Here is a 14,009-nt window from a genome sequence, read left to right as displayed (position 1 = left end):
CTGTAAAATGAGGGCCACTTGCGCTACTGTGGCACTGAGCCTCCTGCACAGACTTCATTACTGCTGCTGACTTCGAAGAGATTAAGGAGGCAGAAAGAGAAAAAATCCATACAGACCCACTGCCTGCTTGCTTGCTCAGAGCAAGATGAAAAGTCAGACGCGGGTATGAAGTATCAGCGCGGAGAGGGGAGCAGCAGCCGTTCTACAGATCCCCCATCTTCTCCTCTTTTGTGCTTCCAGTGGCATGTGGCTGCTAAGGACCCAGGCATGCTTTTATACCTACAGCGCTGGCACCCTGCAAGGCCGAGCTCTTTACCTTTTACCCCGGACTTACAGTATCTGGGGTTGTGATTATGTTGATTTGACAATTAAAGAGCTACATAACCACCAGGAATGTTCTTTTTCCCCTCCTCTCGCCTCACTCCACATGCAGCTCTTCTGCATCCCTGCTTTTCTGCTCGCAGGGACGCTGGAGATTTCAGCTAAGACAGCATCCCCGAGAACATCAGACAAAGGTCCAGGGCTGCTCCGGCCCTGCATTTAATAAGCTTTAATTTCACTGACAGACTGGCTGCTTTGGCATTGCTAACATACAGTACTACTAGACACTTTGGCTAAATCAGAGCTTTTCCACTTCCCCGCGTTCAGCAGCTGTCAGCAATAGCCTCCCACCTGGAGTGTGTCTCAGCCAGAGACAGACGTCATCATGACAGGGAAAATCAGAGGAATCGAAAGAATGGCGAACGCAGAAAGAGCTGGTAAACGCTTCCTTCACCACTGATCCAAATTCAAACAGACCACAAAGGACTGAACAATCTACTCATACTGGAACAGATGTCTTCATTACCAGGCTTGTGGGAGTTCTAGTTTGTGCGCTGGAGGAGAGAAATCCGGCAGAGACTTCTCGCGCTACACTTCTGTAAGGCAGACACACAGGCCTGGTTTTCAGAGAAGAATACATCTTCTCTGCACCTGAACAATTACTGTAGCTATATGAGCTGCAAAACCATCGTAGAAATGAACGAGCTCATGTCCACTGACCTGTTGACAACAATGAAGAAATCACCTTGAATCTATGTACTGTAAGGTCACAACAATAAGGTCAGATTATTCTGAAACATATGGAACTGTTTTTTTTCTGAGAGGTCAGGCACCTTACATGGATTACACAATTAAAGAGAAAAAAGGAAACGGATAAAAAATCCGTCCCTATTTTTGGGTCAAGTAAAACAACATAAACTCAACATGTCCAATCACCTTTTTGTCCTGCTGGTGTGAATTCTTGTTTGTCCGGAGTGCACTGAGATTCTAATCTGATTGTCCAAAGACAAACCAGGAACCGGTGACTTGCTCTGGGTGTTTTTCTTGTTTCGCGCTCATAAAATAAAAATGCAAACGCAGTCCTCTATGTGTGCTATCCCAGCGCTGGAGGTCCAGCACGGGGAGAGCTCAGGGGGTTGAGATGGGAAAGAAAAGAGCAGAGGGACATAAGAAAGGCGGCGGACATCTGCAGCATTCAGCTGGTTACGCTGATAGTGGCTAATTGATCCAGGGATCAGGGATCATCCAGCTGTTTCTTGACAGAAGCCAGGGTATTGACCAGCATGGCTGGGTGACCTTCTCGCACTGTAAAAATCTCTCGTTAACTTCACACATACAGTCTCACAGCTCGTATGTCATGCTCGTGGGGAGTCGGTTTTTTAGAAAGTGGTTTATTACTTCTTATTCAATGTCTACATTTTCTACAGGTCTCCCAGCTCCCAGGGCAGTGACATCCTTTTTGTTTGCCAGGACTCTAGAGAGACGGAGCACTGAGGACCACAGTCTACCCTCCATCACTCGGCACTCCTACTTTCTCCTGCTTCTTAAATTTTTATGTAAACTGAAAGGAACCTGCTTGGTGCGTCCCAGATACAAAAATAAACCAATGTGCACAAGAGGAAGAGTTAGGATCTGGCTCAGACCGCTGATATTAAAGAGGCAACACAAAAACAGCATCAGCCTGCACCTTGCGGAATTTAGTTCACGCAAGCAAGAATCAGACAACAAGAAGATAAAAATGAACCCAGACTTCAGTAAAACCAAACAAAGAAACAGGGATTAAAATTAGACTCCCTTACAATGCAGTCAGATGCACCTCTTGCTTTGCTGTGAGCTTAATTGCACACAGAGGAGTGTCTCGCAGCAGCAGACAGCCTGCAGAGGGACAAACTGCCACTTCCATCTTCATGCCATTGAAGTACTAATCTCTTTCTTCATCTCAGAGGCCTGCCTGACAATTACATGAAGGCATCTGTTAATTTGAAAGACAGATTAAGCTAATAAGCAATCTTCTGTGTGCAAACACTCCCCGACTGCGGAACCGAAAGACTACAGCTTTATTCTCCAGAGCACAAGGCGCAGAACCAGAAGAAACGCACAGGATGTTGATGTTTAATGAAGATATCAGAACTAGAACCCAGGCCCACGTCAGGTGTGCTCCGAAAGAGTGCTCCATCTCTCCCCAATGCAACATGTCACACGTGCCCCACATATGCCACCAAATAAGCAAAAATACTGCAAAGCCCTGCAAACATCTTAAATGCCCCTTCTTTTGAATCTCAAACGGTACACATCATGAAACTTATTCCTAAAGCTTTGGAATGGAGCAAGTGAGAATGCTGAATTTGAAATGGGACTACCCCACGCTTCAAGGCCAGAAAATCCAGGCTAGGAGATTCAAGAATGCAAACCAGGAGCCGGAGAAAAAAACTGAAAATTGGACCGCATGAAAAGGAGTCGGATAAGACAGGGTTTGGTGGTGTCTGTTAAAAGAGATTTAAACATCGGAGTGCAAAACGTGGAATCTGTTCTAGTGCCCGGGATAGTGAACAAACCTAGAAAATGCCACAGTGCAATTGCTTGGGCTTTTTTGGAATAAGATCCCTGAGGAGCTGTGTCCTCTGTGTCTCCTCCTGCTGCCTTCCCCTGCAGCACTCGCCTTGCATGTCTCCGAAGCAGCGCAGAGCTGTGCGTGCCCAGTCTCGCTGCGCCACCCCTGCTGGCGTTCCTGTGCTCTCTGCTGCAGGCCTGCCACTGGGCAGCCAGCTCTGTCCCTGTGGCCAGCAGACAGGTGGCCAGACTGTCTCCAAAAGGCAGCGCTGGGCTGACAGTAAGTCTGACTCAATTAGCACCAGCCCCGGGGCCCCGTTCAATATCGCACCGCTGAGAGGAGCTCGGTGCTAAACATTGCATTCGGCCCTTTTGATGGTGTGGGGCAACCATGGAGGAAGCTCTCTGAATGGAAACCTGAGGTAACGGCAACAACCTGGACCTCCCATTCACAGCGGCAGTGAGCCAAAACAGCTCTTGGATAGCATGGGTTTCAGATTTCATATGTAGCCCATTTCAATTGCAGCACCACTCCGAGAGCGTGTGGCATACTGTGTGCTGTGGCTTACGATTCCGATTACAGAGTCTGGTTTTAAGTCAGCACATGTGTAAGACAGCAATCTGTGGATTCGCAGTATGTGACAGGAATGCATTATTTTGTGGTTGCCCTGACACCGAAATTGATACCCGCATGGAAAACACCCAGAATAACGATTAAGAGCTGAGCCAGCACTTTATCTACCGTGCAGAAATTAGAAAGAAGCACAGACTGGATTAAAGAACAGGTGAAATGGCTTACAGTGATGTACATCACTTCATTTGTTTTCACTGGCATAGCTCTTTGCTCCTAAAACATGATTGGCTATTTTCACAAGGATTTCTTTAGAGTTTTTAGGGTTAATGCTCACTTTCCACTTCTCAAGCAATCCTCCTGCAGCACAATTTTGCTTTGCAGGTTCCAGAATTCCTGTTTCCAACTGGCTCGGTCCTTTTACCTGTTGCCATGACCGAGGTTATTAATGATCATATTCAATGCATCTGAGAGCAAGCTGGGAAGTGGTTGTACCACAGACCAAACTGCACCTTAATAATTTATGTGAAATCCTGCAATTCCTTCTCTCCACTGTGTGTGCAGTGTGGTCAGTGTCCTGAGTTACAATGGCAGTGTGTAACGTGGTCAGTGTCTTGAACTACAGTACAAGGGCAGTGAGCAGTGTGGTCAGTGTCTTGAGCTACAGTACAAGGGCAGTGAGCAGTGTGGTCGGTGTCTTGAGCTACAGTACAAGGGCAGAGAGCAGTGTGGTCAGTGTCTTGAGCTACAGTACAAGGGCAGTGAGCAGTGTGGTCAGTGTCTTGAGCTACAGTACAAGGGCAGTGAGCAGTGTGGTCGGTGTCTTGAGCTACAGTACAAAGGCAGTGAGCAGTGTGGTCGGTGTCTTGAGCTACAGTACAAGGGCAGTGAGCAGTGTGGTCGGTGTCTTGAGCTACAGTACAAGGGCAGTGAGCAGTGTGGTCAGTGTCTTGAGCTACAGTACAAGGGCAGTGAGCAGTGTGGTTGGTGTCTTGAGCTACAGTACAAGGGCAGTGAGCAGTGTGGTCGGTGTCTTGAGCTACAGTACAAGGGCAGTGAGCAGTGTGGTCGGTGTCTTGAGCTACAGTACAAAGGCAGTGAGCAGTGTGGTCGGTGTCTTGAGCTACAGTACAAGGGCAGTGAGCAGTGTGGTCGGTGTCTTGAGCTACAGTACAAGGGCAGTGAGCAGTGTGGTCGGTGTCTTGAGCTACAGTACAAAGGCAGTGTGCTGCCAGTCCAGCTAGCTGGGAGCCTCCCTCTTCACAGACGTTAGTGGGGTCACTCCAGTGGGATATGGTCAAGACTGGAAAAGCCACAGGTCACCAAAGAAAATAACTGATGGAACCTGCAGTTCCAACTAGTTTTCTGTTTCTGTTCCTCCCTCTGACAAGATCTTGCCCTTTCTTTAACATAAACAAGAAAGGCTAAGATAGCAAGCATCAGAAAATGACCACAGCTATCAGACAGAAATAAAAAAGACTGCAAACCATGCCTACACAGAGTCAAATTCTTGACTGAAGGAGCGTAAGGTTAGATACATCCGCTGCTGAAAGCTAATTCTGCAAAATAATGAGTAAAATATTAGATTCCCCAAAACAATTCCAAATACAATGTTATATGAATTAATTTCACTGACACCAAAAGATTCCTGCATTCCTGTGTCTTATGAACTAAAAATGTCACCAGACTGCAGTTACCCATATAAACCTGTATTACCTATATCATGATATATTTTTCAGAGTGTAAAAAGAAGAATTTTACTTTGTTCTATAGCTTTTTTATTTGGAATGTTATTAAGAGATCAAGTGGTAATATACTGTACACGCATTTCTAAAAAACGTATTGGTACTCTGGCATCAATCAAAAGAGACCAGATTCTTTCCTAGTATCAAAACAATGACTTTACTCTGACAAACCAGATGGCGAAAATGGAAACTACAAGGCAGCACATTTAAAACTGAGAACAGAAGGGACTTATTTACTCAAAGGGTTGTGGGAGTATGAAACAATATTGCTGAATCCAATACCCTGTGTTTTTCATGAAAGGGGTGGATGAGAACTTGGGATTACAATGGTCTTGCTTCTCTTGCTTGTAACCATTTCTATGTTTTACTGGTCACATGATATTTAAATCATAGCTAACATTCATGACATCTTTTTAAACGATCACTTCAGTTACCTGAGGACATTTGAGAATCTGTCTCCAGCACCGTCGTCGCTGCGTCCAGCATAATAATCTCATGTGTGTCTTCTGCTGCCCTTTCTACTTCTCACTGACTACCTGCCACTTTCTACCAGCTGGATTCCTAGCACACCAAGCAGCTGTTGAGATGATGAAGGCAATTCAAACAACATCACTATTTTTTCATTAAGCAGAAAGCAAAGACCTATGTGAACTGTATTTCATGCTATAGTTCACATTCAGAGCTTGGGAGAAAGTGTGCCAACTCCCCTTAGTCTCTTGCTGACTAGCATAGACATACGGGAACTCCAGACTCCCTACCCAACATTCTCAGCGTCAGTGCATCTCCAGCAATCCCACTATTAACACCAATGCAGGAACCCTTCAAGATGGAACCCCATTTGCAAATTCCCAGGTCTTCATTTCATGGAAGACAACTGTTGGAGTTATTGTCATTGTGTCCTGAATTGTAATAAATCTTGAGGCAAAACTCCAGTGATAACATTTATAACTGATTAAGAATGTCCTAAAAGTTACATAAACTACTAAATGAATGAAAATAAAAATATAATAAATAAATATAATAAATATAAGCATTTCATAAGCAGTGTTCTGCTAGTAAATATAAAAACATTAGAGTATGTACAGGATCCTACAGCAGCAAGGTAGAATTAATTTAGTAAACATGCAAATCTCTATAAAATGCAGTGAGGCAGACGAATGTTACAAAGGTGGAATGGCTTTTGTGTTTAATATCCACCATGTAAATAGCATTTAAAACTCGGCATGGACAGAGAAGCCTCTCTGTTCCACTGTGCCCTCCTAAGAGCACAAGAGTGGTGAGAAATGAGAGGGGGCTTTTCAGCCGAAGTCAGTAGCTAACTGACGCAAAGATGTAATCCGATACAAAAAAAGGGTATTGGCTTCCACAACTCTCAATTAATGGGGCAGCTTCTTCCACACTCCCACAAGTCTTCGGGTGAAGAAGTGCCTTCTGTTCTCAGTTTTGAATGCACTTCCACACAGTGTCCAGTCGTTCCCTCTGGAGTACAAGATTCTAGATGATATACTAATATCTCTGTACGACTGGACCCTGCTGACCTTCTCTCTGCACACCTGCTAGGGTCCTTGTCTGTGCCACTGAAGTGTGTGGCCCTAGCCGGTGGGCTTGTGAGTTACATCGCCGTTACATAATAGGCTTCATTCCCACAAGCCCATATGGTTTCTGTCGGCCTCTGGTTTTTTAAACCCAAGCTGCACACACACATACTGTACGGTGTTTGCACTCCTCTCTCTCTTGGACCTCTACCCCAACCCCGCACAAGGTCCTTAATAATTTCTATCTACTTGGGTCCTGACACCAAGTATGAAAGGGAAAGGGAAAAAACAGCAGTATCATCTTCTGTTTGATGTACAATCAACCTCTGGATTTCCACCGGCTTCCCAACGCCCCACCTGACGTTTATGGGAAACTGCAGCTTGTCCTTCACTCTACAAGGGTGGAGGTGCCACTGTGTAGTGTAAATGTGCACAGAGCATGTGTAAGACCAGCCTTTTTTTGTCACATTATTGCAAGGGCCCTTCCCCGTGTTTTCGGTTTGAGGTTGGCTGGAGAGGAGCTGGCCGGAGATGTGCAGAGCACACATGTGACATGTGAAAGCAAACTACTCCTCAACAGGCTCAATGGTGGAGTGTGTGTGGAGAGGGTGACCAGTGAGAAACCCGTGAGCTCACACTGTAGCCGTCGCAGATGCTGGAGAGCCATGACTGCTTGCTTCTTGAAAAGAACAACGCCGTCATACCAATAGGAAGGCAATAAAAAACATGTGCTACTGTACAGTTTATTCAGAAACACAACGTTTGGGCTGTGGAGCCTTCTTTGGGCCTGACGCGGCTACCCACTTGGAACTACTTTGGTCTCTAACAGAGATGTATATGTTTCATGTTCTATGAATGAAAGTCTGCAAAAGCATCAGGATTACTTTGTGTCAGTACCCGATACTCTGATGGGAATGTCTTTTGATTCTTGGACTGCTTGAAATCACTTCGCCTTGTTGTTTTAACAGTCACCAGTTCTCACACAATTCTGCAGTTGTACCTTTCACTGCTTTTCACTCCATGTTTAACTCAGAGCCTCATGAGACTTTGTATAACCACAGGTGTGTGCGTAGGTCTATGCATTTACACCACTTTGTAGTGCATGAAAACTAAGAGCTTTCCAGTGCACACTCCACATGAAGAAACGTGCAGTTTTGGGTCATGTACAAAAACTAAGATGTCTGATGTCAGTGACATCACACTTACTGCAGACATTCTCTTTTGTTTTGCTGTTAAGCTTTGTCTGTGGTTTTCCTCTGCCAGCAGCTCCAACAAAGTGCAAAGCCACTTCCTTTGCCCAGTTAAAGTAGTCTTGGGAATTGTGAGAGAGACCCCTGCTGGTCAGAATGCTCTACATCATGCATACCTAGGTGTCATTTGTCATATATGAACCCACCAATTGGAATACTCTCAAATTCCTCTCAAGCAGAAACATAGCTTGTTTGACTTACAAATAGGAAGTGCGATATCAAATTATAAGCCTGAATGGGCGTACAATACTCAGGTCCATGCAGGACGTACTCTTCTGGAGAGTTAATTCATTCTAATACTTGAATTAATGACATCATGAAACAATCAATGCCATGGGGGCAGTGTAGTGGACATCAAGAACTATCTGTGCTCAGTTTGCGCCAGCAGCATGGCGTATTCACTGCAGCGTGGGTAACAATGTGAAATGAGAAAACACATACAGGCTCACTGTAGCTGGAAAGCACATGCAGCCTGAAGTCAGTGTCCCTGGAAACCAAATGATGGTAATTAAAATCAGTTTTGTCTTCAATTTGCAGTTCATTTTCTCATGCAAAACTCTAATATTGATTTCTCAAGGACCCCTCAGCAAATTCTTAAGCATCAGCTGAAGTGCGGGTTTTAACTCATTCCTCAAATATTTTATTTTTGGCACTCCGATTGCGCTCTGAACAGAAATGCAAGGTGGCCTTACGGGGATTGCGATCCAGAAACATCCCTGTGATTTCTCTCCGAAGACTGGGAACGGACTGGCACTGTTTCTGCGTTAATTAAGAGTGTGAACTCTCACAAAACGGTACCAGGAGGGGCTCAGAACTGCAGACTGCCGGGAATGTGCTATTTTTCCACTGAGGGGGATGTGCGAGTGGCATTTTCCTTCGAACGGCACGTCCTGTAAGTGTGATGTTTTCATTGAGTGAGCGGAAAAAAAATGATACAACTGGAAAACGTCCCCATTAACTGTGGCTCGAAGGAGGGAAGGAGTATGTCAGCTGTGAGTCCTCGGGGGCAGGGAAACGTGGATCTGTGCCCAAGGGTGAATCTCCTCGTTCACAGCGCGCAGCGAAGCTTAATGGAAACAGGCTGCAGTTCACATCGACTCACAAAATCCTGGCTTGTCAGTCAAGCCACATAGGACTCCTAATGGAAAGGGCATCATTCTTTGTACCTGACTGCATACTCTCTGTCTTCACTTACGTTGGAGAAGGGAACAATCCAACAGTGCCGAATTTTAATGCTTAAGTGAAGAGGCTTCCCTTAAGTGAAGAGTTTGAATTGCTCAACAAGACACTGGCCTTGAAACCTGTGAAAATTAGAATTTTATGTGTTTTAATACACATATCCTACAACGGATGAGTAAATGCACAACACTGGCAATATGAAATATCAAACCATCCTTATTAAAGGATTTCCTTCACAGGATCAATAAAGCATCTATCTATCTTAAAGCTAGAATACAGTAGCAGAATCCTAATAATGTTTAATTATAGTGCTACTCATCATCACCAAGAGTCAATTATATTAAGTGTATTTTATTAGGAAAAATGCTCAAACTATGGCCAGAAAACAGACAGGAAGACTGGAAATGACTCCAAGGACACCCAGTGTGAGCAACTGCTGGCTGCAGCCCACTGCACTGCACAACAACCATTATTGTTGTTCAATATTTTTAAGGCTTTTGGAAGACATACTCAAACAAGTGGGTATACAGCAACATATCAATAACTAATCAATAAATCCATAAATGGGCTTTTTAATAAATACGGTTTCAAAAATAAATTTTAATAAAGCTCATAATGATGTCCCTTAAACGTGATTTAATGAATCCCATTTTGAAAACCTTTCTGATTTACGTTCAAGGATTGCTTTGCATTCAGCGACAACTTAATATATACACATCCACATGGATTCTTAAGTAGTTTTATTCCTGCTTTTCCATTTTGATCAATAGGAATATATAAATATTTTACTGAAAGTCAACTGTGCGGATTTCTTCAGAATCAGCAGTGAAACCCAAACAGGAGGACACAAATAGAAACTATATGGATGTGCATTTAATACTGAGAACAGCAGGCATGTCTTTACACTAAGAGTTGTGGGAGTATGCACCGAGCCAATGCCATGACTTCCTTCAAGGAACTGCTAGATGGGATCCTTGGCTACTAACTACCAGACCTGCTAGACCGGCCCCTCTCCTTTGTAACCTTTCTTATGTTCTTATGTTCACAGGATAGATAACGAAGCCTCCTGGACTTTAGTGCAGGATTTTAAAAAAATCTAAATTCACATATATCTTTAAAAAAATAAGCACTACAAAAAGAAGAGAGTCAAGCTACTCTATGGTCGGAGTTGAAAACCTTTTCCCTGTAATCTATTTTTAAACAGCAAGTAATGCAAAGACAACTGAAGTGAAAAGAGCTATTCTGTTACCTAGCAACTACAGTATGTAGAGAACTATTGCTATGCATAAACTGCAGCTGGCTTTGGATTAAAGTTAAAGGAAATACACTAACTTGTAAAGTTATTTATCTCACTTGCCTCGCAGTCAATAATTCCACAGAAAATTGGTCAAACTGGTTAAAAATGATATAATATGAATAAATGCAGCGCAATGAAGATGACATCACAGCGCACCACATGAGCGACTTGAATAACTTTTGCAATCTGGAATTCATTCAGAGGATTTTCGACCACAAAGCTGAAGGGTCATGTTTCTTGGTGGGAATATGAAAGTCTTCTCAAAAAGCTCTGATTTATACAGTAAATATACTGTAATCCGAAAGACAAAGCTGACAGAGCCGGCAAAAGGAATTTTATTTTTTTGCAGGAACTGTATTTTTTATGTTTTCTGTCAAAGCTCATTTACACTTCTCTGTTAGTGAAACCTGCGTTAGTGACATCTATTTCTCTGCTTGTGCAGAGCAGGAAATGCAGTTGAAGGCTACATTTAAAAGTGTCCTCTAAGACTTTTGCAAACTTTGCTGCTCTCTCCCTCCCCTGGGGGATCAAATCTGACATTTCATCCGCAGCTCAATCCCACTACACCATAGCGTCCGAGGAAAGTTCTTAGAAAGCAATTTTGATTCTGACCGTTTTCGATCAGCCGTTCAGATGTTCTGCTTTCCGTTAACACCTCGCTGTGGAAGAAAACCCAGGAGAGGTCCGAGGTCTGTCACCCACCGAGACGAGCCCGCATCTCAGAGAGGGACGCAAACGGACATGGCTGTTTGAAGTCTGCGTGAAACCAGTAATTCACAAGCTCACATCCGACAGTGCCTCTTCCCACTGCTTGACATAGTGGCTTCCCACTCAGAAAAGCCATAAGGAGACACAGTGTGAAGAGGGAGAGCGAGGAAGCTGATAACTGGGATAATACCCTACACAGCCTTGGAAAGAGAGCAAAATCTGCTTCTCATGCTTACAAGTACACCCTGCTCTTTCACTCTCTTCACCTATTTACAGACGAGTGCATATACAAGCCCACAATATAGCAGTCACCACGACACCAGGCCTTCGGACGTATTATGTGCTGTGTCGATTACGTGGTCAGCTGAATTCAGCTCTGGGGTTAACCTGCAGGGAAAGACGCGGCTGTGCTCTCACACAGGTGTCGCCGTGAACACGCCGGTCCTGAGCCCGACGTCCTTCAGGAGAAGACTTGCTTCTTCCACCCCAAGACTGGGAGGACGACTCTAATCCGAAACATCACCCACTGGATAGCGCCACTAAAACTGGGTACAGATGAGCACCAACACCAGCAATATAAATATAGCTGCCTTTTAAGAGCAGGCATTACTTTCACTGCCGTTCTTGTTGCAATTTTACAGAGTACCATCGTTGACTATTTTCTATAATTTATTAGTAAATGCACTGTGGCCTAATAAGGAATGCTGACAGCAATAGAGAGTTCCCGAGTGATGCAGTGGCTCCATCCTGAGTCCAAATGAACTTTGCTGCATCTGTCTTGCAATTTATCCCAAATAGCAGTCAATGAATTCATCTTCTTGCCATGCAACTTAAAAAAATAAAGCCCACATGCTACTGTTAGACTGTGTGGGGGTTGTGTTGCAAAAGGTACTGTCAATCTTTTTAACAGGCCAGCCCTTGTACCGATACTTAGTGCAAAGCATTCCAGTCCTATAAATTTAGAATATCCTGCTTATTGCTTGTTTCTTGCACCATGCACAGAACAATCTGCAGATTACTTTGGCTTTGTCAGAATCAATGAGGATCAGCAATTCTATACAATTATCACATGGGACAAGTACTAAATTTCTGGATAAAGCAAATGATTTTTAAATCAAACACATGCCAGCCATGACACCAAAAGCACTATATCCACTGCACTGTCCTTTCCTCAGATTTTTCTAACTCTCTCACTCGCTATCATTCAACAGTATTCTCCTGCACAGATGGCAGCGGGAGCACAATGTTACGACTCTGGAAAAAAACCCAGAACATCTGAGGTAAGGAAAGACATGATTCAGAAAAACAAAATAATCTGCCATTCAGAACAATGCAATGCAGAGATGTTCACACGATCGCCGTTCGCCGGAGATCCAACAGGACCCTGGCACTTTCCTTCACCTGGAGCACTGTGAATCTGAACGGCAAGACAGTGTGCTCGCTGTCAGGCTACAGCATCTCAAACTCACCTGCGCCCAGCTGTCCGCTCACAGGGAAGTTCAGCCAGGAAAGGGTCTCGGCGCTTTTTTTATTTCTTCTACAGACAAAGAGCGAACATCTGCAGCTGAGACTCCGTTACCTCCCCGGCCACCTCTCTGCTTCCCACGGATGAGTCACACGGCAGCCCGGGCTCGCAGGCTAGGAGAGGCGTCACTTCGAAATCAGATTCCCATTGTTTTGACTGTGACGACAGCTCGGGAAATTAAAACGCTGCTCTCTCCTCGCCGCTGAGAAGCTCATACTCGGGCAAGTCTTGCATCAATATCTGAGCTGTGATGAGAGTAATAACTCCGTCAGCAGCAGCGCAGGCTCTTGTGTTTTAACACACACACTCTCTCTCTCTCTCCCTCTCTGCATCTACGTTACTATGGATATTCTGCCACATCAAGAGACAAGCTCTTGCACGCTCCCTCACAGCACAGGTGACTGGAGTGCACTGTGCACTGCCTGTGCTGCAGCTTCTCTGTAGGCAGCACAGCCCTACAACGATTTAACTGCTTCAGCGCTGCGCGGCTCCCTTTGTCTGGGGACGCAGCTCCCTGCACAGCGCTGACTGCAGCCTGACAGACAGCAGCAGCTGGAGATGCCAGAGCTCCACTGCAGCCCAGAATGGAAAGTCCTAATCTCTTTATAGCTGTCTTGCAGGCATCATCGAGCCACACGAGAAACTGGCATGCACAGATCTAGGACTCGACCTGCATGAAAATATTAATCGGTTTGCTGTTATGTGCAAGCAAAGGGCCGAGCTTGAACGAGTGCCGTCTATTTCCTGCAAAACAAAGGCCACTGTAAAAAAAAATCACTACTAGGCTTTCATATATCCTGCACAATAAATTGTTGACTCCGCATATTTTCCAGTATTTTAGATGATAACCCTTAGATGTACAGTAGATTATAGTCCAGCCTGCTATTCAGTAGGGCCGGCGTGTGGAGAGATGGGGAAACACACGTGTACACAGGGATGTTTGAGCTGGGGCTGCATGGAGCTGAGTTTTCCAGCTACAGGATGTGACAAACGGTGAGATTAAGCCGAACAGGTGAAGCTTGGGGCGTGTTTGCCTTTGAAATCATATTGTGTGATTGGCAGCCTTGGCCACACGCCTGTGTGTCTTGGTGACGATTGGCCCTTCAAAGTGACATTTATTTGGATATCTACGGATAAGCACTCGCGGGCAAGGGTGAGGTCACACAGCAGATTAACGCCAACATTAGTACTGCCCGTTTATAGCCGGGCAATCTGATATTACAGGCAATCCCTGCTGTGAGGGGGCACTGCTGGAGCCCGAAGGGTGGGCAGCAGCTGCTCCTGCGGGCTCTCTCTGACAGCTCTGCGCCACAGCTGCCAAACTGCCA

General features: G+C 44.9%; 1 protein-coding gene across 1 annotated transcript in view; it reads right to left on the bottom strand.

The window, feature by feature from the left end:
• The window catches only part of anks1b (ankyrin repeat and sterile alpha motif domain containing 1B), a 343,291-nt gene that overhangs the window by 23,727 nt on the left and 305,555 nt on the right, over positions 1–14,009 (bottom strand). The window lies entirely within an intron of this gene.

This window comes from Atractosteus spatula, chromosome 8 (genome assembly GCF_055471065.1).
Source record: "Atractosteus spatula isolate fAtrSpa1 chromosome 8, fAtrSpa1.hap1, whole genome shotgun sequence".
NCBI classification, from domain to species: Eukaryota; Metazoa; Chordata; class Actinopteri; order Semionotiformes; family Lepisosteidae; genus Atractosteus; species Atractosteus spatula.
Note: the sequence above shows the minus strand (reverse complement) of the source record. Positions and strands in the feature narration are given on the sequence as shown.